The 27,856-nt window shown below is 39.1% G+C and overlaps 1 pseudogene; it reads left to right on the forward strand.

Moving 5' to 3' along the window:
* On the forward strand, window positions 1–27,811 carry LOC136338535 (UDP-glucuronosyltransferase 2B31-like; annotated as a pseudogene).
* Window positions 27,812–27,856: the final 45 nt, after the last annotated feature.

The following is a 27,856-nucleotide window of genomic DNA, read 5'->3' on the forward strand; positions in this document are numbered from 1 at the left end:
ATGTCTATAAAGCAGATTTCAGTTTTGCTGCTACTGCCACTGAGTTGGAACTTTAGCCGTGGGAACTATGGAAAGGTGCTGGTGTGGCCCTCAGAATACAGCCATTGGATCAATATGAAGACAATCTTGGATGAACTTGTCCAAAATGGTCATGAAGTGACTGTTCTGGCATCTTTGGCTTCTGTTTTAGTTAGTTGCATGAAATCATCTGTTTTTAAATTAAAAATTTACCCTACATCTTTAATTAAAAATGGTATGGTGGCCCTGGCCGGTTTGCTCAGTGGTAGAGCATTGGCCTGGCATGCAGGAGTCCCAGGTTTGATTCCTGGCCAGGGCACACAGAAGAAGCACCCATCTGCTTCTCCACCCCTCCCCCTCTCTTTCCTCTTTGTCTCTCTCTTCCCCTCCCGCGGCCAAGGCTCCATTGGAGCAAAGTTGGCCCGGGCACTGAGGATGGCTCTATGGCCTCTGCTCAGGCGCTAGAATGGCTCTGGTTGCCTCAGAGCAATGCCCCAGATGGGCAGAGCATTACCTCCTGGTGGGCATGCTGTGTGGATCCCGGTCGGGCACATGCAGGAGTCTGTTTGACTGCTTCCCTGTTTCCAACTTCAGAAAAATAGAAAAAGAAAATGGTATGGTGATCTTTTTCATGCAACTGACCAAATAAATAGACATATGATCTGCCAAAAGACACATTTTGGACATTTTTTTCACTAATGCAAGAAATGTTTTGGGAATTGTGTGATTTCATTGAAAAGCTCTGTAAAAATGTCGTTTTTAATAAACTTATAACAAAAGTACAAGAATTAAGGTTTAATGTCATTCTTGAAGATGCTATTCAAGTGGTTCAGCCTGTGGTGAGCCTCTGGCTGAACTATTGAAAATATCTTTAGTTTATACTTTCTGCTTCCCTCTGGCTATACAATTGAAAAGCATAATGGAGGAGGTCTAATCCCTCCATCCTACGTATTTGTTATTATGTCAGAATTAAGTGATGAAATGACCTTCATGGAAAGGGTAAAAATTATGATATATGTGTTTTATTTTGACTTTTGATTCTAAACATTTAATGAGAAGTAGAATCAGATTTATAGAGAAGTACTGGGTAAGTCATGTTTCTAGTTCATATCATGAAGTCCTAACTTTCCTAGTACCTTAGAAGGCGAGTTTGCATAAACATAAAGTCAGAATGAGAGTCAGAGGAATTTATATTTATAAGTGAAATGGTGAAATAATATCAGTAATCTTTCAATCCACAAATATTATAAAAATTATTAAATTTTAAGGTCAGTGTGAATTTTGAGATCCATTACTAGTCTAAGACACTCCAGGAAGTCAGAGACCACAAATTGAGGCACTGCAGAGTTATTTAAGCAATCATGTATTCATTTTTGTTTATTTGTTTGTTTGTAACAGGCTTAATTTTATAGAGGAGTTATAGTTAGAGCAGTATTAAGTAGAGATTTCCCATCTATGTCCTGTCCCAACACATACATTGTCTCCTCTATTATTAACATTTCCTAGCTGAGAAGTACATTGGTTACAATTGATGAAAGTATTATTATATCATTGTCATCCAAAGTCTATAGTTCACATTCACTCTTGATGTTAATTTATAGTGACCTGTATTCACTACTATAGTATTGTAGAGAGTAGTTCTACTTCCCTAAAAGTCCTTTGTGTTCTGCCTATTCAGTCTACATGTCAATATTACTATATATTTTTTCATTTTCAATAAGTATCATTAGAAATTTCACTAATTATTTTCATCATAGCAGACATGTAGATTGAAGAGTTACATATTTCTAGTACAATGTCTGTGGAACATTGAGGAAATTGTTTCCCCGTGCATGGCTTTGTTTCATTTAAATTAAACTATTTCCCCATATTACCTGAAAGGATCCTTCACAACTGAAATATAAAGGGACCCTATCTCAGACTCAGAAACCTAAAATTTGAGGTTTCTAATTATTACATATTCCTTCATTAAAGTATTTACAAATTGCCTGTTTAAAAGACCTAAAATCTTGTTGAAGGGTGGTCATACAGTTATTACTCTATATTTTTAAAAATTATGGCTTCCTATTAAAGGAAAAATAGGCCAAAATTATGGTGACTACATCTATTTCCATAATTTATAAAATTATACTGCTCCTTTTTTCACAAATACTTTTATTTAATACATAAATATTAAGCGCCTAACATGAATCAAATGCAGTAGTAACTATACTCTAAAAACCTCATAGTTTACTTGGAAAATCTAGAAGTAAGGGAATAGCTTGCTAAATTGTAGATCTAGTCTGAGTACTCTAAAGAAAGGTGTCTCCCTGGGCATGGTAGAGTTAATTAATTAAGGAGTAGAAATCATTGTTTACACTTGCATTAGTTAATTTTAAACCTTTACGGAATAAATAAATGCATGATTAACTCTTTAGAGCTTAAATTAATATTTGTTTATGGTACTGAATGTACTGAGGTGACATTAGTGATATAAGCTATTATATCTTTTTATATATATGAACAAAATGCATATAAAACATATACATTTGTAATTATATTTTCTTTTTTTTTTTTTAATTTTTTATTTTATTTATTCATTTTAGAGAGGAGACAGAGAGGGACAGAGAGAGACAGAGAGAGAGGAGCTGGAAGCATCAACTCCCATATGTGCCTTGACCAGGCAAGCCCAGGGTTTCAAACCAGCGACCTCAGCATTTCCAGGTCGATGCTTTATCCACTGTGCTACCACAGGTCAGGCTGTAATTATATTTTCAATCCAAGACAATAATTGTTGGCTGCATTATGCCAAGCTCCTTTCAGAAAATTACCTCATATATTCACATTACAATATTCTAATTTTTTTCTAGCATTTGCTTGCTTTTCTTCCCTTCAGGAAGACCCATGACATTGTATGAGTTAAAGTAGAAGGCTGAAATGTGGCTCACTTGAACCTATTGGGTTCTTGAACTTCCTTACCCACTTTCATCACATTTTGACTTTGTTGGAGGACTCCATTGCAAACCTTCTAAACCCCTGTCAAAGGTAACCTATTCCTGTTTGTTTTGCTTTGGTTTTTTTGTTGTTGAATTTTCAGTGGAAATGTATCTGCATTCTTTATTTAGGGTGTTTGATCACAATCAGAAAGATATGGGAAGCTGAACAAAAGAACCTGTCAATTAAAAACTTAAATATTTCAATACCATTACAAGAATCTGAATTTTATTATGATTACAAAATAAAGGATTATATCTGTGAGACTTTGGGAATAGGGCTAGTTAATTAAATTAAGGCCTCATTATTCAACATATTAGAAAGCATCACTTATTCATTCAAAGAATATTCTTAAAGTGACTGGCACAGTCCAGAAATAAGTGCTGAATATGCAAAGAAACAGTGTAGATACAATTCCTATGCATGCACACTTGACATTCTACTTGAAAAGATAGAATCTAAGCAAGTAATAAAAATTGTGTAAAAAGTATTATAATAAGAATAAGAAAAGATCACAATGTTAGAGAACATCCAGCAAAGATCAAGGAAAGTATTTCATGTCAATGATAGTTAAATGAGACCTGAAGGATGTGCAGTAAGAGGAGGAAGAGATGGGAAAAGACACAAAAAGTAAAGCAGGAGGAATAATAAAGACAGTTCCTAAAAAATCTAAATTTAGTGTAGTAGGAAGAGGCTGAACAAAGAGGCAGATGATGCTGGCAAGGTTAAGTTAGAGGTAAGTAATTATAAGAATTTTGAGCCTGACCAGGCAGTGGCACAGTGGATAGAGTATGGCACTGGGATACAGAGGACCTGTGTTTGAAACCACAAGGTCGCCAGCTTGAGTACAGACTCACCAGCTTGAGCACAGGGTCGAGGGGTTGCTGGCTTGAGCGTGGGATCATAGACATGACCCCATGGTTGCTGGCTTGAGCCCAAGGTCACTAGCTTGAGCAAGGGTTCATTTGCTCTGTTGTACCGCCCCCCCCCCCCATCAAGGCACATATGAGAAAGCATTCATTGAACAACTAAGGTGTTACAAAAAAGAATTGATGTTTCTCATCTCTCTCCCTTCCTGTCTGTCTTTGTCAAAAAAAATAAAAATAAAAAAGAACTTTGAAGCATGAGCCAATGGAAAAGAGAAAAGGAACTGAAAGGGAGAGATATGATCAGATTTCCTTTTTTATTAAATCCTCAAGATGTACTTACTGGATTGAATTGTACAGGGGCAGGAACAGAAAGCAGACCGTATAGGAGGTTGTCAGAATTCAGGCAACAGATGATGAAAAACTGGACATTAAAGATATGACTATGCCTACTCTTACATTAACCTCATGTTTTCTTTCCATAGAAAAAAGTTGCTTAATACTCAGAAAATATTTTAAAAGTCTCTGGTACCTGGTCAGTGATACAGAGGTAATATTAACAAGTCATTGTTATTAATTTTGTTAGTATTATATGCATTATTAATAACCTTATATGTATCAGCCTATTTTTATGTGATTCCTCATTTAATAAAACCTGGTTTCCAGTAGGTCAAGATTATTATTATTATTTTTTGTATTTTTTCTGAAGTGAGAAGCGGGGAGGCTAAGAGACTCCCACATGTGCCCGACCAGGATCCACCTAGCGTGCTCACTAGAGGGCGATGGTCTGCCCATCTGCGGCATTGCTTCATTGCAAACAGAGCCATTCTAGCACCTGAGGCAAGGCCATGGAGCCATCCTCAGTGCCCGGGCCAACTTTGCTCCAATGGAGCCTTGGCTGCAGGAGGGGAAGAGAGAGACAGAGAGGAAGGAGAGGGAGAAGGGTGGAGAAGCAGATGGGTGTTTCTCCTGTGTGCCCTGGCCGGGAATCTAACCTGGGACTTCCATATGCCAGACTGAAGCTCTACCACTGAGTCAGCTGGCCAGGGCTAAGATTCTTTTTTTTTAATTAAAGTCATAGAAAACATGTCCTATGAAGTCCTTAAGAGTAAATGCATATGTAATTGTGCAATCAGATGAGCAAGTTGAAATGCTAAATTATTTTTGTAAAGCTTAGGTTCTTTACCAATACTCTAGCTTAAAGGGAAGTCCATTCCTTAACAATATGAATGTGTCCTTCAACAATATGGGCAGTTAAACCTAAAGTTTACTTGTCTTCACTATAGCATTCAAATAATTTTTCATTTGAGATCCCAAGGATTGACATCTAGAGCATAAAAGAGATTTACTTATTATAGCAGGTGCTCTCTGCCATAAACCAACTCTATAAAATATAAGCAAAGACCCCTTGGTGAACATGGTTTTTCACCATCAAAGCTGCCAGTCAGAGTGATCAAAGAGAAAATACATACTACATATACAATAAAGACCATAAATTTTGTATATTTAATAAAAACCAAATAATTTCCACTACTTCTATCTGAAAACTGTTACTAATTAAAAATTACAAAATAATTTTGTTAGTATATAAGATATTATCTCTTATAGGAGAAAGAATTTACATGTTTTAAGTTGATATTATATTTTTAAGATATAAATAGAAAGCAAACATCCTTTACTGAACTATTAAATAATTTATTAAGAGATCCTTTTGTTTACATTTGATTAGCAGCAACATAAAACAGCTCTTATTCAAGAGTTAATGAAATATTACTTTGATTATAAATTATATAGGTTATATATGGAAATATTCACAGGAGTAAAGGGTGAAGATTACTAAAGTTTTTTTTTTTTTTTGGTAAGAGTGAAAGAGAAAGAGAGGGAAGGGAGATAGATGAGAAGCATCAAGTTGTAATTGTGCCACTTTAGTTGTTCATTGATTGTTTCTCATATGGGCCTTGACCAGAGGTTCTAGCCAAACTAGTAACACCTTACTCAAGCCAGTGCCATTTGGCTCAGGCCAGCAACCATGGGATCATGTTGATGATCCCAAACTCAAGCCAGCCACCCTGCGCTCAACCTGGTGAGCCTGTGCTCAAGCCATTGACATCAGAGTTCTGAACTTGGGACCTCAGTGTCCCAAGTCAACACTCTATCCACTGTGCCACCGCTGGTCAGGAATGAAAGTTATATTTAGTCTAAACCTATTTTTGAAAGATGTACTTCTTCACACTAAGGAAGAATGACAATGTCAGTAGAAGTAGAAAAAGATGAGTAGGAGAAGCAGGATGAAAAGAAGAATGAATAGAAGTATAATCATAAAATTAGTAATAGTTATTAATTGTAAAAACAAGGCTTGAATACAAGTCAATGGTTTATAAAACCAGTCTTTATTGTTTACTACACAAAGTATATTGTTTCCCCAAACTACTTGCTTTCCATTAATATTAGGATCCCAGATAATTTTCATACTTTCTTTTTAAAAAATAAGAATCTGGAAAATTGCAACAAGATTCTTAAAAATTCTTATAGATTTTAACTTTATAATATGCTTCTATGAAATTATCCAGAGAAATGTAATCAAGATGTGCAAAAAATGTATATAAACTTCATGATGAGGATATACCTAGATGGAGAATACGGGTGATTTGTACTTATGTTTTTTAAATTCTGTTTCATAATTTTCCAAATGTTCTTTTGATGAGCATGTGATATTTTTATAAAGATGACACAGAATGAGAATAACTTGTCTATATCAGTGGTTAATCTATAAAGAGGGGCTGTATTTCTATACGTCTATAGGGAAGCATTTCCATAGTATGGTTGAAGAAGGCTATTGGTGGAGAACTAAAGATACAAAACATTAAACATGGGAAAGTATAAATGTTGCTACAGGTTACTGGATTCCCATAGATAAGGAGGATGCACAGTGTTACTCATAGAAAAGTACAGACCTTCATATAAAACTAATGTCATCCGGGGTGAAATTGTACTTTTAAAGAACTTTCTGGACAATGTTGAGTTTGCAAGGTCAAAGTTTGAAAATATTTTCCTCTTTTCTTTTTTTTTTTTTCTTCATTTTTCTGAAGCTGGAAACAGGGAGAGACAGTCAGACAGACTCCCGCATGCACCCGACCAGGATCCACCTGGCACGCCCACCAGGGGCGACGCTCTGTCCACCAGGGGGCGATGCTCTGCCCATCCTGGGCGTCGCCATGTTGCGACCAGAGCCACTCTAGAGCCTGAGGCAGAGGCCACAGAGCCATCCCCAGCGCCTGGGCCATCTTTGCTCCAATGGAGCCTTGGCTGCGGGAGGGGAAGAGAGAGACAGAGAGGAAAGTGCGGTGGAGGGGTGGAGAAGCAAATGGGCGCTTCTCCTGTGTGCCCTGGCCGGGAATCGAACCCGGGTCCTCCGCATGCTTATTTTCCTCTTTTCTTTAGTCTGTAAAAAAACCAAACAAACAAAAAGCTAAAAAGCTTTACAACAATGATTAAGATGAGAAAGTATATATTTTATATTAGGAAGATTAAGTCATTGTTTTTCAGAGAGAAAATAACAAATTATAAATTTAAAACAGGACAGAAAAAAAGGTGAGTATGCCAGTTCGATGAAATAGTCAGAAAACTTGACTCTTCTATATGTGTATTTTTGGTAAGAAAATACATTGAACAATCAGGAATTACTCTAAACCAGAAAGGAATAAATTTATTTAAATTGGCAAGGGCCTTAGACCACAAGTAAGAGTAATTGTGAAACAATTCCAGGTAAATGCAGCTTCGCCAGAAACTTTATATATTATAGTTTATCCTTGAACAATACAGGGTTTAAGAGCCCTGAACACCTCCCTTCCCATGGCAAATCTGTGTATTATCAAAAGGGAAATGAAAATCTATCGTGAAACAAATGAAATGCAAATATAACATACTGAAACGTATGGAATGCAGCAAAACCAATTCTAAGAGGGAAGTTCATAGTGATAAATACCTGCATTAAGAAATGTAAAATATCTCAAATAAACAAACTACCTTTAAACCTCAAGAAACTAGATAAAGGAGAACAAACAAAACCCAAAGTTAGTAAATAGAAATAAATAACAAAGTTCAGTGCAGAAATAAATTAATTAAATAAAGACTAAAAAGATAATTGAAAAGATCAATAAAGCTAAAAGTTGTTTTGGAAATTATAAGCAAAAATGACAGACCTTTAACTAGACTCAGCAAGAGAAAAAGAGAACTCTAATAAAATCAGAAATGAAGAAGAGATATTAGAATTGATATCATAGAAATACAAAAGATTATAAACGACTACTACGAAGGATTATACATGAACAAATTGGATACCCTAGGGGGGAAAAATAAATTTTTAGAAACAGATCTTGGCTATTGTAAGTAACACCACAATGAACATAAAGGTGCATATATTCTTTTGCATTAGTGTCTCAGGATTCCTAAGCTATATTCCCAGACTACATGGCCATGAAAAAGAAGTAAATCTTATCTTCTGTTACAGCGCAGATGGACCTGGGGAGCATTATGCTGAGCCATAATGCTCAGCCAGTCAGAGAAAGACAAATACCATATGATTTCATTTAGATGTGGAATCTAATGAACAAAATGAACTAACAAGCAAAATAGAGACAGACTCGTACAGAGAGAGCAGGCTGACAGCTGTGAGGGGTGGTGCTAGGTGAGAGGGTGGAGGGATTGGGCAAAGAAGGACAAAGAAAAAAGAGAAAAAACTATGAGCATGGACAAGCATGTGATTGCCAGGTGGGGGTGGGTAGAGGCGGGCATGAGGTGATGGATGGAGACTTGACTTGGGAGAGGGAGGGGGTGAACACAAAGTACAGTGTACAGATGATGTGTTGTCAAATTGGGCACCTGAAACCTGTATAATTATGTTAACCAGTGTCACCCCCAAAATTCAATTAAAAAATAAAGAAAGGGATTTCTAAAAATAATACAAGCTACCAAGACTAAGTTATGAAGAAATAGAAAATCTGAACAGACCAATTACTAGTAAGGAGATCAAATCAGTAATCGAAAACCTCCCAGTGAGGAAAAGTCAGGACCAGATGGCTTCACTGGTGAATTGTATCAGATATTTAAAGAAGAATTAATACCAATCCTTCTCAAACTCTTCCAAAAAAAAAATAGTTTTTAACTATCTTATATAACTATATTATTTTGTTGCTTTTCTGGGTCTGGAACTGAAATGCAACTGAGGCCTAGATGTTATTCCTAGGGGTTAATGCTTAAGCACTATTCTCTGGTCCCTTGGTTCATTTCTCTGCTGGGGGGGGGGGCGGTCCTAGCCTGCATGGTGAGCAATATGCTAGTGGAGAAAGGATTGCCCTGGGGGCAAGGTCCTTGTTTTCCCAGTTTTGCCTGTTGCTAGGCACATGGAGCTTTCCTCCCTGGTGACTTCCCGTGCCCAGCCTGAAGTCCTTGCTCTGCTCATGTCTGTCTAACTGGCTATTGTACTCTTACCTACTATGCCCTTTCTCCCATCCCCACCATAGGTGATGTTATTACATGAAGAAAATGGAGCAGGGTGAACTAAGTAAATGATGGGAAAGGTCTGGAAATAATGCATTCGAGATTTTCATTTATTCCTTCATTCACAAATATTTGGGTACCTTTCTCAGCTTTGCACAACACGTCTCTTCTGTTTCCTTAAGGGCTTGCCTGAGAGTGCAGGGCAGCACAGACAGGGTTTTGAAACAGTGGATATATGCCGAGAGTTGAGAAATAACTCTTACTCAGCTTTTCACATAATGCAAGTGCTAGCTATTGTTTTTAGCTGCCAAGGACACCAGTCAGATTACTGGCCAAGCAGCAAAGCTTGCATCCCTGGGCATGTTGGTCAGCCCGGGTCACTCAGAACACTTCTCTCTCTGGTGAAGTAAGTCATGTGGTGCAAATCATAATATTTCACCAGGTGCAGATAACAAGGAAAGCTTTGCTTTTGAATACCCGAGTTAGAAGTTTTTTTTTTTTTTTTAATTTTTTTTTTATTTTATAATTTTATTTTTGTAATGGGGTGACATCAATAAATCAGGATACATATATTCAAAGATAACAAGTCCAGGTTATCTTGTCGTTCAATTATGTTGCATACCCACCACCCAAAGTCAGATTGTCCTCTGTCACCTTCTATCTTGTTTTCTTTGTGCCCCGCCCACCCCCTATCCCTCTACCCTTCCCCCCTCCCCCCCGTAACCACCACACTCTTATCAATGTCTCTTAGTTTCACTATTATGTCCCACCTACGTATGGAATAATACAGTTCCTGTTTTTTTCTGATTTACTTATTTCGCTTCGTATCACGTTATCAAGATCCCACCATTTTGCTGTAAATGTTCCGATGTCATCATTTCTTATGGCTGAGTAGTATTCCATAGTGTATATGTGCCACATCTTCTTTATCCAGTCATCTATTGATGGGCTTTTTGGTTGTTTCCATGTCCTGGCCACTGTGAACAATGCTGCAATAAACATGGGGCTGCATGTGTCTTTACGTATCAATGTTTCTGAGTTTTGGGGATATATACCCAGTAGAGGGATTGCTGGGTCATAAGGTAGTTCTATTTTCAGTTTTTTGAGGAACCACCATACTTTCTTCCATAATGGTTGTACTACTTTACATTCCCACCATCAGTGTATGAGGGTTCCTTTTTCTCCACAGCCTCTCCAACATTTGCTATTACCTGACTTGCTAATAACAGCTAATCGAACAGGTGTGAGGTGGTATCTCATTGCCGTTTTGATTTGCATTTCTCTAATAGCTAAAGAAGATGAGCATCTTTTCATATATCTGTTGGCCATTTGTATTTCTTCCTGGGAGAAGTGTCTATTCATATCCTCTTCCCATTTTTTTATTGGATTGTTTGTTTGTTTGTTGTTGAGTTTTATGAGTTCTTTGTATATTTTGGATATTAGGCCCTTATCTGAGCTGTTGTTTGAAAATATCATTTCCCATTTAGTTGGCTTTCTGTTTATTTTGTTATCAGTTTCCCTTGCTGAGCAAAAACTTCTTAGTCTGATGTAGTCCCATTCATTAATTTTTGCCTTCACTTCTCTTGCCATTGGAGTCAAATTCATAAAATGCTCTTTAAAACCCAGGTCCATGAGTTGAGTACCTATGTCTTCTTCTATGTACTTAATTGTTTCAGGTCTTATGTTTAGATCTTTGATCCATTTTGAGTTAATTTTTGTACAGGGGGAGAGACTGTAGTCCAGTTTCATTCTTTTGCATGTGGCTTTCCAGTTTTCCCAGCACCATTTATTGAAGAGGCTTTCTTTTCTCCATTGTGTGTTGTTGGCCCCTTTATCAAAAATTATTTGACTATATATATGTGGTTTTATTTCTGGACTTTCTATTCTGTTCCATTGGTCTGAGTGTCTATTTTTCTGCCAATACCATGCTGTTTTGATTGTCGTGGCCCTATAATAGAGTTTGAAGTCAGGTATTGTTATGCCCCCAGCTTCATTCTTTTTCTTTAGGATTGCTTTGGCTATTCGGGGTTTTTTATAGTTCCATATAAATCTGATGATTTTTTGCTCTATTTCTTTAAAAAATGTCATTGGGATTTTGATGGGAATTGCATTAAATTTGTATATTGCTTTGGGTAATATAGCCATCTTGATTATATTTATTCTTCCTAGCCAAGAACAAGGTATATTCTTCCATCTCATTATATCTTTTTCGATTTCCCTTAACAATGGTTTATAGTTTTCATTATATAAGTCCTTTACATTCTTTGTTATGTTTATTCCTAAGTATTTTATTTTTTTGTTGCAATCGTGAAGGGGATTATTCTTTTGAGTTCCTTCTCAGTTGTTTCATTGTTGGCATATAGAAAGGCTATTGACTTCTGTATGTTAATTTTGTATCCTGCGACCTTACTGTATTGGCTTATTGTTTCTAGTAGTCTTTTTGTGGATTCTTTGGGGTTTTCGATGTATAGGATCATATCATCTGCAAAAAGTGATACCTTTACTTCTTCTTTTCCGATATGGATGCCTTTTATTTCTTTGTCTTGTCTGATTGCTCTGGCTAGAACCTCTAGTACCACATTAAATAAGAGTGGAGAGAGTGGACAACCCTGTCTTGTTCCTGATTTAAGGGGGAAAGCCTTCAGTTTAGTGCCATTTAATATGATGTTAGCCGATGGTTTATCATATATGGCCTTTATCATGTTGAGATATTTTCCTTCTATACCCATTTTGTTGAGAGTCTTAAACATAAAATTGTGTTGTATTTTATCGAAAGCCTTTTCTGCGTCTATTGATAAGATCATGTGGTTTTTGTTCTTTGTTTTGTTGATATGGTGTATTACATTAACCGTTTTACGTATGTTGAACCATCCTTGAGATTCTGGGATGAATCCTACTTGATCATGATGTATTATTTTTTTAATATGTTGTTGTATTCGATTTGCTAGTATTTTGTTTAGTATTTTAGCATCTGTATTCATTAGAGATATTGGTCTGTAGTTTTCTTTTTTTGTGCCATCCTTGCCTGGTTTTGGTATGAGGGTTATGTTGGCCTCATAAAATGTGTTTGGAAGTATTGCTTCTTCTTCAATTTTTTGGAAGACTTTCAGTAGAATAGGAACCAAGTCTTCTTTGAGTGTTTGATAAAATTCGCTGGTATAGCCGTCAGGGCCTGGACTTTTATTTTTGGGGAGGTTTTTAATGGTTTTTTCTATTTCTTCTCTACTGATAGGTCTGTTTAGGCTTTCTGCTTCTTCTTGACTCAGTCTAGGAAGGTTGTATTTTTCTAGGAATTTATCCATTTCTTCTAGGTTGTTGAATTTAGTGGCATAAAGTTTTTCATAGTATTCTACAATAATTCTTTGTATATCTACGGTGTCCGTGGTGATTTCTCCTCTTTCATTTTGGATTTTGTTTCTATGAGTTCTTTCTCTTTTTTCCTTGGTAAGTCTTGCCAAGGGTTTGTCAATTTTGTTGATCTTTTCAAAGAACCAGCTCCTTGTTCTATTAATTTTTTCTATAGTTTTTCTGTTCTCTAATTCATTTATTTCTGCTCTGATTTTTATTATCTCCTTTCTTCGGCTGGTTTTGGGTTGTCTTTGTTCTTCTTTTTCTAGTTCCTTAAGGTGGGAAGTTAAGTGGTTCACTTGGGCTCTCTCTTGTTTGTTCATATATGCCTGAAGCGATATGAACTTCCCTCTTATCACTGCTTTTGCTGCATCCCATAGATTCTGATATGTCGTATTGTCATTTTCATTAGTCTGTATATATCTTTTGATCTCTGCACTTATTTCTTCTTTGACCCATTCATTTTTTAAAAGTATGTTGTTTAGTTTCCACATTTTTGTGGGATTTTTTTCCTCTTTTTTGCAGTTGAATTCTAGTTTCAAGGCTTTATGATCAGAAAATATGCTTGGTAAAACTTCAATTTTTCTGAATTTGCTGATATTGTTTTTGTGGCCCAACATATGGTCAATTCTTGAGAATGATCCATGTACACTGGAGAAAAATGTATACTCAGTCACTTTGGGATGAAATGTCCTGTAGATGTCTATCATATCCAGGTGCTCTAGTGTTTTGTTTAAGGCCATTATGTCTTTGTTGATTCTCTGTTTGGATGACCGATCTAGAGCCGTCAGCGGTGTATTGAGGTCTCCAAGTATGATTGTATTTTTGTCAGTTTTTGTTTTAAGATCAATAAGTAGCTGTCTTATATATTTTGGTGCTCCTTGGTTTGGTGCATATATATTAAGAATTGTTATGTCTTCTTGATTCAGTGTCCCCTTAGCCATTATGAAATGGCCATTTTTGTCTCTAAGTACTTTTCCTGTCTTGTAGTCAGCATTATCCGATATGAGTATTGCTACACCTGCTTTTTTTTGGATGTTATTTGCTTGGAGTATTGTTTTCCAGCCTTTCACTTTGAATTTGTTTTTATCCTTGTTACTTAGATGAGTTTCCTGTAGGCAGCATACAGTTGGATTTTCTTTTTTAATCCATTCTGCTACTCTGTGCCTTTTTATTGGTGAGTTTAATCCATTTACATTTAGTGTAATTATTGATACTTGTGAGTTCCCTATTGCCATTTTATATCTTGCTTTCTGTTAGTTTTGTGTCTTGTTTGATCCTTCTCTTTCGTTTTTCTATCTTTTGTTTTTATTTGGTTGTATTCCATACATCTTTCCTCTGTTGCTATCTTTTTTATCTCATGTGCTTCTGTGGTGGTTTTTTCAATGGTGGTTACCTTTGAGTAATGAAAAGGGTCCCTACCCTGTTCATTGTAGCGAACTATTTTGTGAGTACTTTTGCACTCCATCGTCCTTTGCTACTGTTAATCTCCGTCTTCTCCCCCTCTTTCTTTTTGTTGTTGTCACAGTTTAAATTTGGTTTTATTGTGTTCTTCTTGGAGCTTTTACTTGTGGCTCTGTTTTTTTTTGTTCTTTGTATCTGATTGGAGAACCCCCTTTAGTGATTCCTGGAGTGGGGGTTTTCTGATGATAAATTCCCTCATCTTTTCTGTATCTGTGAATGTTTTTATTTCTCCTTCGTATTTGAAGGATAGCTTTGATGGGTATAGTATTCGTGGCTGAAAGTTCCTCTCTTTCAGGACTTTAAATATTGGGGTCCACTCTCTTCTAGCTTGTAGAGTTTCTGCTGAGAAATCTGATGATAATCTAATGGGCCTTCCTTTATATGTTGTATTCTTCTTTTCCCTGGCTGCCTTGAGAATTTTTTCTTTGCTGTTGGTTTGTGTCAATTTCATTATGATATGCCTTGGAGTAGGTTTGTTGGGGTTAAGAAAACTTGGAGTTCTGTTTGCTTCTTGAACTTGAGGCTTTAGTTCTTTCCACAGGCTTGGGAAGTTCTCATCAATTATTTGTTTAAGTATGTTCTCCATTCCATTTTCTCTCTCTTCTCCCTCTGATATACCTATTATTCTTATGTTATTCTTTTTGATGGAGTCAGATAATTCTTGTAGGGCTATCTCATTTTTTTAAATTTTTGAGTCTCTTTCTTCTTCTCTCTGTTGTGCCTCAAGTTGCTTGTCTTCTATTTCACTAATCCTCTCTTCTATCTGACCTGTTCTATTAGCTAAGCTTGTTACTTCGTTTTTCAGCTGGTGAATTGAGTTTTTCATCTCTGTTTGATTTGTTTTTATAGTTTCAATTTCCTTGGACATATATTCTTTGTGTTCATGGAGTTGTTTTCTGAGCTCCCTATATTGCCTTTCTGTGTTTTCTTGTTTATCTCGGAGGATTTTTAGGATTTCTATCTTGAATTCTCTGTCATTTAGCTCCAAGGTTTCCAATATATTAAATTTTTTCTCCATAGATTTTTCCTCATCTAGCTGTGTTACCTCTCTTTCTTTTGTATCCATGATATTCGATTTTCTCTTCCTTAATGGCATCTGAGGGTGGTTTTGTTGATAGTATTAATGAGATTTAATAAAGAATAAAAAGTTAAAAAAATAAAAAAATAACAAATCAAAAGAGTTGTTTTTTAAAAAAAAATTAATAATGAAATAAAGAAAAATAAAATAAAATAAAATTTTTTTTAAAAAAGGAAATTATTCCCCCCCTCTTTTTTTCCTTTCCTCTCTTGAGAAAATCTTGTGGTGGACTGTGAGTTATAACAAACAATGCCTGTGATGGAGGGCCTGAATTGGGGAAAAGTAATAAAGGGGCAAAAAAGAGAGAAAGAAAAAAAAAAAAAGGAAAAAAAAAAAAAAAAAAAAGAAAAAAGAAAAAAAAAAGAGCATATGGACCCACAAAAAGCAAATAAGGAAAAAATTTGGGTCAAGAATAAAATGATTTGCTTTTAGGTGTTGGTTTTCTAAGAGTTATGATGAGAGGAATAAGAGGAAAATGGAAAAATGGGGGGACAAATTACAAACTTACTATTGTATTTAGTGGAACAAGAACTAGATAATATGGAGAGCCAGGGATGGGAGCACTGCTAGTGCGTTAAAAAGGTGAAGTAAAAACCCCCCAAAATGCCACAAACATAGGTTTGAGTCCCAGATAAGATAATTTGTTTGTTATTGAGGTTTGAATGAGAGGAGATGTAAAGGAGAAAGGAAGAAACTAATATAGAGGGAGAAAAGAAAGAGAGAGAGAGAAAAAAAGAGGGAACCACTAAAAGAAGAAAAAAGAAAGGAGAGAGAGAGAGAGAGTTAAGGGTTTTGGAGTGCAACCCTCATAGAGAGAAAGGAAGAGAAGAGAAATGATAATGGGAGATGTAACACTTATGGGTAGTGTAGTTCAGGGAGAGGAGAGAGTAAGACCGGTAGAGAGTTAATCGGCCAAATTGGAGGAGGAAAAAAAAGTCTCAAGAATGAAGATAAGAGAAACAAACGAACAAATATAATAAAATGGGATAGGTTATAAAGTCTGCAGATTATTCTTGATTTTGAGAGGTTATCTTCTTGCTTTTTCTTTTCTCTCCCTCTTCCTGGTCGGTGACTCTGTACCCCGGGTTCTGCCCCTTTGGCACGCTCAGGTAGAGGTGTGCAGTTGATAAGTCTCTATGGCAATGTCATGTATTGTGCTTTATTCTCGTTGGGAGTCGAGGCTCATTAGCATTTATAGGCTCCGACAGTGAGAGAGTCCGTGTTCCTGGAGCCTTTCTCCTAGTCTTTCCTTCCTCAATTAGTAGCCTGATAGTCCAGGTATGGGGTTGCTGCTGCCTCTGCCTGGATAGTAAGAGGCTCAAATTGCTGGCAACTCCCCACTCTATTTCCACTCAGCACAGGGCTCTGGGTAAGGCTCAGTCAGTCAGAGCTGCTAGCATAATCAGGCGGGCTTTCCGCCCACTCGAAGACCTCTGGCTCTGCCACTCTATCCGGTAACACAAGCGGGCGTCCACTTCCGGGGCGTTTGGAGGAAACTCTCACTCACTGTCTGCAACCAGGATATCCGGCCAGCAGTCTCACGCTCTGAGTGAAACCCCCAACCGCAGGGAAAAGTTGCAGCGTTGGAATTGAGTCTCGCTCCGTCCCCGTGTGCGGCTTTTGCAAGGCGCTGGGGCAGCCCGAGATTCCGCTTTGGCCCACACAAAGGCCCCTGACTCTGCCCCTCTGTGCGATAACACGGGCGCGCACTGCCGAGGCACTCGGAGGAATCGCTCACTCCTTATCTGCGTGCGCAAACCAGGATATGAGGCCGGCCGCAGTTCCCTCTGAGTGAAACAGCCTCCAGCACGGAAAATCTCCACCGTTGGGATTAGTTCTCACTCCCTCCCGTGCGTGGCTTTCCCAGGGAGCTGGGGCTGCCCAGAGACTCTGCCCTCAGCCCACAGAAAGGCCTCTGACCCTGCCTCTCCGTGGGGCAACACGGGCACCCACTTCCACGGCTTAGGAAGAAATCTCTCTTCCACTAACTGCGCACCGACCAGGAGACCGGGTAAAATGGCCGCTCCGCTTGTCTTTCTTTGTTTGGGTTTGGCGCGAGTGTTAGCTTGTATTGCCCGGGTTGCCACAGGATCAGATTTTCCTCGGCTTGGATCTCTGAGCCACAGCCTGGTTCGGCCGTTTTTGCTGCGGCGGCCTGGATCTATTCACCCCCTTTGCCCGCCTCAGTTTCTATATTCACAGTTACCAGAAAAAGCCGCCCTGTTTAGGTTAGTGAGGAAGGCGGAGCATTTCTTACTCCCTATTTCCTTCGGGGTTTGGTTATATATTTAGCCAATTTTTCACTCAATCATACCTTTGGGTGTATTGCGAAGAATCTGGAAGCTCCAAGTATAGGTTTTTCTGTTTCTGGTTGAAGATCTTGTTGAGTTTTGGGGGAGATTTATCGGTATCGCTTCCTACTCCGCCATTACTCTGACGTCATCCAGAAGTTTTTGAAAATAGATGCCAGTGGTCCTATTTCTTATCTTGTGGAGAATATTTCTTTGTTGTAGGAGATAATGAAGCCACCAGAGGGATAGTGGAGATTAGAAATACAGAAAGATAGGAAGGGAGGGTGAGAGAGAGACAGAGGGGAGGAGGAGAAAGAGAGAGAGAGAGCGAAGAAAGCACTGATTGCTGCTTCCAGGTCTGAGGTTCTATATAAAAGCTGACATTCCTCAGCGTGTTAGTTGATGAAAGATTCTGGGCACAGGAGTCTGTCTTCTCAACCTGTATCACATCACACAATCTGGAGCCAAAAGCAGCACTGCTCAGATGTGTCTTTATAAACAGTTCCTTCAACCTCTGGTCCCTGTATCCTTATCGCTATCAGCAATGTCCTCAAATCACATCGCTCAAGAAAAGCAACTTTTTTTAGGTACAAAGGAGTGTTAATCTCAAAGGAGACATTCACTCAAAGGAACCAAATCTGTGGAAATTCAACTCTTGTCTCCCAAGTGAACAATCTTTTTACATAATTAAACAAAAACCTCTCCTTTTATTATTGTAGTCATTGCTTTACACTTACATAACAAAAACAAAACAAACAAACAAACAAAAAAACTCAAGAGGGTTAAGCAGAATGAAGAAGCTATTAGTCCCAAATATGTTTCGGTATTTAAGTGAAACAAGTAAGTATTGGCAGCGTTGAAATGTTTTTGGGTTTTTTTAGTTCCCACTCTTCTAAACCAAGGTGGCAAGATTCAGTCCTACCTCTAGCTCAAAGTACCCTGCACCGTTCTCTCTTCTAACAATCATGCTTTTTACTGCTTATACCCTACAAATCGAACTTAACCCATGGGGATGGTAATGCAGGGGACTTTCTTTTCCTTTTTGCTTCCGACATCACTCTAATGTTCCTGTGCAGATCATAAACATCTAACTGGGGTTATTCTTTGAGGACTTAGACATGTAGAACTGAAAACAAAGTAAAATACCAAGGAAGGAAATAGAAACTTAGCAGAAACTACAGTGCAGGTAACTGGTTGAATGAATCTCTCATGCGTTGGGTTCAGAGTCCTGTGACTAATATCTGTGGTGCATTCTTGGAGGCAGGACCAAAGCCTTCAAAAGGGACCAGGTTAAAGCACCATGCAGATTAGAATCCAATGCTACAAGCAAACAATCCAATAAAAAAATGGGAAGAGGACATGCACAGACACTTTTCCCAGGAGGAAATACAGATGGCCAAGAGATATATGAGAAGATGCTCATCTTCATTAGTTATTAGAGAAATGCAAATCAAAACTACAATGAGATACCACCTCACACCTGTTAGATTAGCTATTATCAACAAGACAGGTAATAACAAGTGTTGCAGGGGCTGTGGAGAAAAAGGAACTCCCATCCACTGTTGGTGGGAATGTAAAGTAGAACAACCATTATGGAAGAAAGTATGGTGGTTCCTCAAAAAATTAAAAATATAATAGAACTACCATATGACCCAGCAATCTCTCTGCTGGGTATACAGTGTGTCTGTAAAGTCATGGTGCACTCTTGACTGGTCAGAGGAAAGCAACAAAAGACAATAGAAATGTGAAATCTGCACCAAATAAAAGGAAAACTCTCCCAGTTTCATACCTATTCAGTGCAGTTCGATGTGGGCTCACGCACAGATTTTTTAGGGCTCCTTAAGTAGCTATCCCGTATAGCCTCTACAGCAGGGGTCTCCAAACTTTTTACACAGGGGGCCAGTTCACTGTCCCTCAGACCGTTGGAGGGCCGGACTATAAAAAAAACTATGAACAAATCCCTATGCACACTGCACATATCTTATTTTAAAGTAAAAAAACAAAACGGGAACAAATACAATATTTAAAATAAAAAACAAGTAAATTTAAATCAAGAAACTGACCAGTATTTCAATGGGAACTATGGGCCTGCTTTTGGCTAATGAGATGGTCAATGTGCTCCTTTCATTGACCACCAATGAAAGAGGTGCCCCTTCTGGAAGTGCAGCGGGGGCTGGATAAATGGCCCAGGGGGTCGCATGTGGCCCGTGGGCCGTAGTTTGGGGACCCCTGCTCTACAGACTTGTCACTGACTGATGGCCTACCAGAATGGGGTTTCTCCACCAAACTGCCGGTTTCCTTCAACTGCTTATCCCACCAAGTAATGTTATTCCTATGTGGTGGCGCTTTGTTATAAATATGCTGATATTCATGTTGCACTTTGGTCACGGATTTGAATTTAGCGAGCCACAGAACACTGAACTTTCCTCTGTACCGTCCACATCTCGACTGGCATGGCCGTGGGCTGCTCCGCTGTATACATGGTGTTCCGACATCATCTGTGCCTGCACACATGCTGTCACATCATCCTACAGAAACTAGGAGGGTTTTCCTTTAATTTGGTGCAGATTTCACATTTCTATTGTTTTTGTTGCTTTCCTGTGACCGGTCAAAAGTGCACCATGACTTTACAGACACACTGTGTATCCCCATAACTCAAAAACACTGGTACATAAAGACACATGCAGCTCCATGTTCATCGCAGCATTGTTCACAGTGGCCAAGACATGGAAACAACTAAAAAGCCCTTTAATATAAGCTTGATAAAGAGGAGATGTGCTACATATATACAATGGAATACTACCCAGCATAAGAAATGATGACATCAGATCATTTACAACAACACAGATGGAACTTGATAACATTATACTGAGTGAAATAAGTAAATCAGAAAAAACTTAAGAACTGTATGATTCCATACATAGGTGGGACACAAAAATGAGAGACTCATGGACATGGACAAGAGTGTGGTGGTTACCAGGGGGAGGGGAAGGGAGGAGAGGGAGGGGGTGGGGGTAGGGGAGGGGCACAAAAAACCAAATAGAAGGTGACAGAAGACAATTTGACTTTTGGTGATGGGTATACAACATAATCAAATGCCAAAATGACCTGGACATGTTTTCTCTAAATCTATGTACCTGATTAATCAATGTTATCCTGTTAAAATTGTCTAAAAAAAAAAAAAAAAAGAATCCAGTGCTGTCCAAATTATTTGAGTGTGGCATAAACCCTTCAAATGTATGCCTTGCCTATTCACACTGCTGCCAAATAAGAGCTGTAGGCTTGACCAGTTCCTTTCAACTTAAGTTTCCACAAGAGCTCTCCATTCAGTCTTGATGTTTTTGCCACTTGACTGGTATCCTGACCTGGTACCACTTCTCTTTCTGCTTTTGTTGTTGGTACTAAGAGCATAAAGGGAGTGTGAGCTATTATAAGACAAGAGATATGGCACATGATAATTTTGATATTATTTTTATTTCTATAAAGAAGAAAATGAACATTTTTATAAAAATTTTGTTCACTTATTGATTTTTAGAGAGAGAGAGAGAGAGACATCAATTTGTATTCCTTTTATTTATGCATTCATTGGTTGATTCTTGTATGTGCCCTGACCAGAGATCAAACCTGCAAACCTTAGTGTATCAGGATGACACTCTAACCAACTGAGCTACCCAGCCGGGGTCTAGGATGGACATTTAAAAGAAAGACTAGTAATAACCATAAGTAGGGTTGTGTTAGAAAAGCCAAGCTGCAATAGGATGAAGTTTCAACAGGGAGTGAGACTTAATAATTAGATTGATCTTATTCTTCCTCCAGCATCGTCCTGCTGATCAAAAAGAGGCAAGAAGCAGAAACCGGGGGATATTCTGGGTTTGGTGAGTGTGAGGAAAACAGCTGCGTTAGGCTTGCTTACTTGTTTCCTGGCTGCAAGCACTTGGCAATTAGTGCGTGAGCACATGGCAGAAAGCCATGGGTGTTTCTCTATGAAAAGCTTTGGGTGCTTTCCCTTGGGGTGTGATTCTCCTAGATCATTCTCCTGCCATTGTGAGGAGGTATGGTTCCCTGATTCCCTCAGCTGCCACCATGAGGGGCAGTTTTACTGATCCCTTGCTCTCCATTGTAAAAAGCAGTGTTCTTTGTTTATTTGCTCACCTGTCTCTGAGAGCCTCCAATAAATGGGTAATGGCCCAACATTTCCCAGCTCCAAAGCTTCTCTACTCTCTGCCTGAGTTCAGTGGAACAAGCCTGGCCTCAACCACTGACATTACCTCTGGCGTAGTTGGCAAGATTTGGATCAGATCGGTACAGAGCTGCCAACACCCTTGAAGGGTGGGATAGAGGAGTGGCCATTGTTCTCCAGCATATGGTTCTCTATGGCTGTCCTTTTGGGGTCCATGGGCTGGGTGTTTTTTATAGCCCTGCTAGAAGAAACCAAAAGTTCTGTGCGAGAGGCTGCCCAAGGTCAGAAGCTCCAGGATGAACTGCAGACCGAGTGCCTACAATGGCCTGAGCTAGAACATCACTGGAGAAAGTGTTGCAGATTCGAGAACTACAGTTCAGGCTACAGGCTGGCGCACCATCTCTATTGTCATATAGCTTGTGCTTTGGTAGTTCTGTTGCTGTAGTGTTTACTGCTTCTCTTTGTGTAATGTACCTCACCTCTCGCACAGGGGCCATCATAGAAGAAACCTGTCATATAGACCATGAAGCGAGCAACCCTAAAGGGGTGCAATTGGGGAAAACAGCTGTGTTAGGCTCGTTTGCTGGTTTCCTGACTGCGAGCACTTAGCATAATTAGTGTGTGAGCATGTGGCAGAAAGCTATGTGTGTGTCTCTATGAAAAGCTATGGTTGCTTTCCCTAGGGGGTGATTCTCCAAGATAGCTCTCCCACCACTGTGACGTATGATTTTCTGATTCCCTCGCAGCCACTGTGAGGGGTAGTGTTCCTGATTCCTTGCCCTCTACTGAAATAATAGGTTTTCCTTTGCTTATTTGCTCTCTCGTTTCTGTGAGCCTTCAATAAATGGGTAATGGCTCAACATATTCCAGCTTCACAGTTCCTCTACCATCTGCCCGAATTCAGTGTGAACCTGCCTGGCCTTGACCACTGGCATTAGGTTGAGATACCATAGGTCCACTGTATGGTTAAGAGCATGTAGGATATTGAAAGCCATTCATAGAAATGGCTTTATTAAACATTGTCATCATGGACTCTCAATTGGTTGGATATTATAGATTGGCTTATGCAACACTTATTTCTTATATTTTTCTTCTCTGACTCTATTACAGTAGTTATAAAACCTAAAAGCTCAATTCTCCAGCCATTCTTTAAACTGAAGTGGCCGTGTGACAGGGTTATGGCCAATGAAATACAAGCAGATGTGTGGTTTTGTGGCCTGGAGGCACTGACACCATTTGGTACAGTGAGGCAACAAGTAAGGACAATGAGAGCATGATAAAGATGACAGACCAAAGAGGTAGAAAGAGCTTGGGTGTCTAGTGGCATGGGTGAGTCATATAGCACCAGCCTGGAAAAGCCTGTCCCAGAAGGTTAGACAGTAAACCTCTATTCTTTTAAGCCAGTGCTTCTCGTCCTTTTCCATATCTTGGCATATAAAGAAATGATGAGATTTATATGCCACATGTGGGTAGATGGATGAAGCTGCTCAGAACTGGAGAAATCTCTCACACCTTAAATATCCACTCCAAACACTAAAGGATCACTATCTCCGCTTGCTTTTAAACAGTTGAAGGTCTCAGAGAATTCTGACTTAATCCACTTTTAGTTGGAGTTTTTCTTCCCTGAAGCTGAAAACATCCCTGACACACTCGAGTTTGAAGAACATCTTGGGAGGCAAGGAGATAATTTTTTTTTTTTTTGTATTTTTCTGAAGCTGGAAACGAGGAGAGACAGTCAGACAGACTCCCGCATGCGCCCGACTGGGATCCACCTGGCACGCCCACCAGGGGCAACGCTCTGCCCACCAGGGGGCGATGCTCTGCCCCTCCGGGGCATCGCTCTGCCGCCACCAGAGCCACTCTATCGCCTTGGGCAGCAGCCAAGGAGCCATCCCCAGCGCCCGGACCATCTTTGCTACAATGGAGCCTTGGCTGCAGGAGGGGAAAGAGAGAGACAGAGAGGAAAGGGGGGGTGGTGGAGAAGCAAATGGGCACTTCTCCTGTGTGCCCTGGCCGGGAATCGAACCCGGGTCCCCCGCATGCCAGGCCGATGCTCTACCGCTGAGCCAACCGGCCAGGGCCGAGATAACTTTTAACCTGAGAAAGAGGGACTAGTTAGGTAACTGAAAGTTGTGATGATGGTAGAAAGCAAGTTAGCCTCTGTAAGGTAAAAGTATAAATACGGCATATGTAATGCTGGTTGTCGAGGCCAGGCAGGTTCACATTGAATTTGGGCAGATGGCAGAGGAACTGCAGAGCCAGAAAGTGTCCATTTATTGTAGGCTCTCAGAGGCGGGAGAGCAAATAAGCAAAGGAAAACCTCTTTTTGCAGTGGAGGGCAAGAGATCAGGAACACCACCCCTCACGGTGGCGGTGGCAGCTGAGGGACTCAGAGAACTGCAATCTGGGAGAATCACCCCCAAGGGAAAACACCCATAGCTTTTCATAGAGACACACACGTGGCTTTCTGCCACATGCTCATGCACTAATTATGCAAAGTGCTTGCAGCTGGGAAACCAACAAGCAAGCTTAACACAGCTGTTTTCCCAACAGCATGTGAAAGAGAAATTTTGTTAAAAGAGAGGGATTTTTATGTAAAGAATTTGAGGATTGCTCATTAGGATGGGAGATCAAGGTCAAGTCTCTGCAGGTGCCTGGCTGATGGGGTGAAGATGGAGCTCTGTGGAGTCCAGGAGGGAAATAGGGACTAGGAAAATTGGAGCTAGGAAGTGCCTTAGGAAGCAGAAGATACTGATTCAGCACTGTTGTGGGCTAGACGTATTGAAAGAGAAGAAAGAGATCTCTGCTAGCTGAGAGCTGTAATGCTGTGAGCTGGGGAGGGGATTTAGACTGAGGATAAACGTGTCAAAAGATGAGATGGGAAGAGAAGGTTTTTATTGTTGTTGGTCAAATAAATTTGTAAATATGATATATATGTTTTCTCACTTTGGGTGTGGGAGACAGGCTGTAAGCTGGCTTTAAGACTAAGCCTTTCCCTCCCTTCTGATACTAAGATTTTCTCAAAACTAAGCTTTTCCCCACACCCTTGATTGTTGCATGATGTAGGGTGCTGCACTCTTATGAACAATCCCATTTATGCTTCAGATAAGTGACTTTGTATCAGAGACTTCCTTATTTGTATATTGGATTAAAGGTTTTGATTGCTACACTATAAAATGGGGCAGACTGGGGACTCACTCTCACTCAGTTCCTGAAATTAGCATTGCATAAAAGAAGCATCCAAGATGGCAGAGTGCTGTAGGAGAAGCCAGCTTGTGCAGAGTTTGTGCAGAGAGAAGGAGATGGGGAACAGAGGTGAATATGGCTGGTGAGGTAGAAAGCTTTGATTCTAGGAAACTCGGATGAGTCAGTGGCTTTGGGAGCCCTGAATTGAAAGGGAAGTGTTTTCCCACTGTGTGTATTTCTTGCCCACTGGGTGCAAGCTAGGATTAAAAGTAATGGCCCACCAGTTCTTGGCTCTGTTGTTTCATTACCGTCTGTCCGAATCAAATGCGAACCTGCATGGGCCAGGAGGCTGTGATGGTGGCCATGGCTACTGGCTTTACAATTGTCCAGAGTAGCACTGGCAAATCTAGGAGAATAACCTTGCCGCAAACCCACACTTCTCCCTTTAACCTATTCTTTCTTCTTGTCTTCTGAGCAATTTAGGTCAGACTGCAGCACTGCAGACAAAATATATAGATGAGCATATTTTTCTAAGTCACCTTTTCTGGTGACAGAGATTCTTTTCTTGACTAAACGACTCAGTCTTACCTGAACTTTTTTTCAGCTACATCTGACTTTTGAACTTTGGTGTTCTTCTCAGCATTGTCCAATTTTAGCAAGAATCATAATAAGTCAGTTTAACCAGAATTTCCCATCTTCCATATCTGATCATTTTCAATATTTAATTGGGTTTCTCATCTGCCATCATCCCCCAGGTGATATATCTGATCACCCTGGCCTGCCTTCAGTAAGAACCCTGTTTGGTTGGTTTGGCCAGAATCACCTCTGGTTTCCTCGTAGTAATGATCTCCATCCTGTCCCTTGGCTAAAAATTCCCACTTGACTGTGTTATGTCTGAGGTTGAGTCCAATCTCTCTCCCTTACTGCAAGACCCCATTGCAGGTGAACTGGTCGGCAAACTGCGGCTTGTGAGCCACACGCGGCCCTTTGGCCCCTTGAGTGTGGCTCTGCCACAAAATACCATGTGCAGGCGCTACCTCAATAAGGAATGTACCTACCTATATAGTTTAAGTTTAAAAAATTTGGCTCTCAAAAGAAATTTCAATCATTGTACTGTTGATATTTGTCTCTGTTGACTAATGAGTTTGCTGACCCACTGCAACAACCCTCCCTTAATAGTCTGCATTACCATCTGCAACAAGTGTCACAAATAATTTTTTTAAATAATTTGAATAATATTTATTCTCTAACATTGATTAGGACTCAGAGTAATCCATAATAATAATGATTATAGATAGTATAGGTACAGATTATTGAATATGTAATGTACTAGATGTCTGACAGCATTCAGTATAATATACAAATATCTACTCATTTAATCCTCATAAAAACCCAGTCAACTTTGTGTTAAGGCAGCATTGAACATTATGATCTGGTGTGTGAAAGAGTACACTGGACTGTTCAGAAGATTATTTTATTTAAACAATTGTAATAGAGGAAACATTTATTAATGAGAAACCCTCAAAGAAAAAAAAGGGGCCTGGATTTTACAGAGGCAAATAAGCAAGGGAGTCATTTGCCAGAGGGAGTTATAAGGAAGGATGGAGGCATCTTGGAATGTGAGAAGACAGGGCTGTGCTTTCTGGTTAGTCATTTCCAGGAACACAAAATGGTGCCAGGATTTCTTAACCATTGCTGCTCAAAGACAGAGCTCTGATAAAAGTCCAATGCTGTCAGATGGCAGATGAATAAGAGAAGTATATGAATGTAGCAAACAATTTAATGACAACTTTTTAAATCTTATGCCCCTAATTCAAACCCTTTAACACAAATTGAAGGCAAAAACTATTATTCTATGTGTTGTCTAAAATTATCTAATGTTTAATGTAAGAAGAATGGAAGAGTAGGATCCTCCTCTGTGCTACATTTTAAGAGAAGTCAATATATGATAGAAATTATGAGGTGATTATCTATGATATAGAATGATTACTTTAAGTTTTTAACAAGCTTCCCAATAATCTATTCTTGGAAATGGTGTCAACAGTGAAAGTCAACTCAAATAACTTAACAACAAGAAAAATAACATCACCCTCTGGGAAAGCTAATCTTATGGCATTTAAATAAAAAATCTGCAACAGTGTTTGTCTAAGTCATTGGTTATCCCCAGAACATCAAATAGTACTTTACATAGAGTAGGTACTCAAATATTTGCTTAAATTAGTGACTTTGTAAGGATAAATTTAGAGACTGTGTAGAACTGCAGGACTAAAGAGTTTGGGAGTGCTTTAGAATCTAATCAAAATAATTTAGATTCAATCTTGTTAGACAAGTCTGGAATGTGACTAAAGTTTAATGAATAAAACCCTAAGCAGTGGTATTATATCTTATTTAGGAAGATGATGTAAATAAAGGGGTTCAGAATACCCCACCCCAAATATGCTGACTTGGCATGTTGACTATTTTGAGCTAAAAATAACTGAAAAACAACAGGTGCAAGATAGGTACTCTGATCTCCCTTTCTTCCTGAAAATAGGAGAAAACTGCCATGCAAAAGATGCCTTTCCCGAACCTAGAGGAAAAGAACAATCTTATCACCAGAGAGAGGAAGTTGAAGCTCAGAAGAATAAACCCTGTTAAAATAACCCTTATCTTCCTTTTGTTTCCACATATACTTTAGGTACTTTTTCTCACTTACTATAATTGGTTCAACCTAGTACATAGCACTTAGGTCTAATCACTTTTTGGGTCTTCATTTTCCAGTGAATACTCCTATGTACATGTAAAAATAAAATCTGTATGATTTTTTCCTGTCTGCTTTTAATCTGTTTTATTAATTTAATTCTCAGGCTCAGCTAGAGGCCTGAAAATGGTGGAAGAAAATTTTGGCTTCCCCTATATAAACAAAAAGGTAAGTGTATGGCCAGTAGCCACGGCCACCATCACAGCCACCTGG

Source organism: Saccopteryx bilineata, chromosome 5, assembly GCF_036850765.1.
Source record: "Saccopteryx bilineata isolate mSacBil1 chromosome 5, mSacBil1_pri_phased_curated, whole genome shotgun sequence".
In the NCBI taxonomy this organism is placed as follows: domain Eukaryota; kingdom Metazoa; phylum Chordata; class Mammalia; order Chiroptera; family Emballonuridae; genus Saccopteryx; species Saccopteryx bilineata.